Source organism: Limulus polyphemus, unplaced genomic scaffold (assembly GCF_000517525.1).
Source record: "Limulus polyphemus unplaced genomic scaffold, Limulus_polyphemus-2.1.2 Scaffold437, whole genome shotgun sequence".
NCBI classification, from domain to species: Eukaryota; Metazoa; Arthropoda; class Merostomata; order Xiphosura; family Limulidae; genus Limulus; species Limulus polyphemus.
The window spans coordinates 251,817-252,305 of NW_013666047.1; positions in this window are offsets into that span (position 1 = coordinate 251,817).

A 489-nucleotide genomic window follows, 5' to 3' on the forward strand; every position below is an offset into this window, starting at 1 on the left:
AGGCAAATGTAAATATACTTTAGTAGACATTTTATGCATCAACATATTAAAAGATCTAACGTTAGGTCATAGAATAACATTATAAGTTTATATACTGATAGTATTAAGTACGGTAAAGTTTAGCCCTAACTAAACTAAAGCCAAAAACATACACAAGTTACACTGTTCATTTACCTCTTTTATTGAATATAGGTCGTACTTTTATAAAGGCTTAACTAATGTTAGGCCTAAGAGTAAGACAAGTGAATAGATTTCATTCTCTGCGATTAAAATTATTTTGTATCATTCTAGAAATCTTGTATTTAAAAAAGTACTCTTGCAATAAAAATACTAATCTGACCACATATGTTTTGTGGATATCTGCTAGTAGAGTAATACTACTTTTACCATTCTCTCTACAAGAACAGCTATATTCTAACTATTTCCAAGCACATTCTAGCTATACCACTTTTAAACATATTCTGAAATCTCAGCTCTAGTTACACCTTT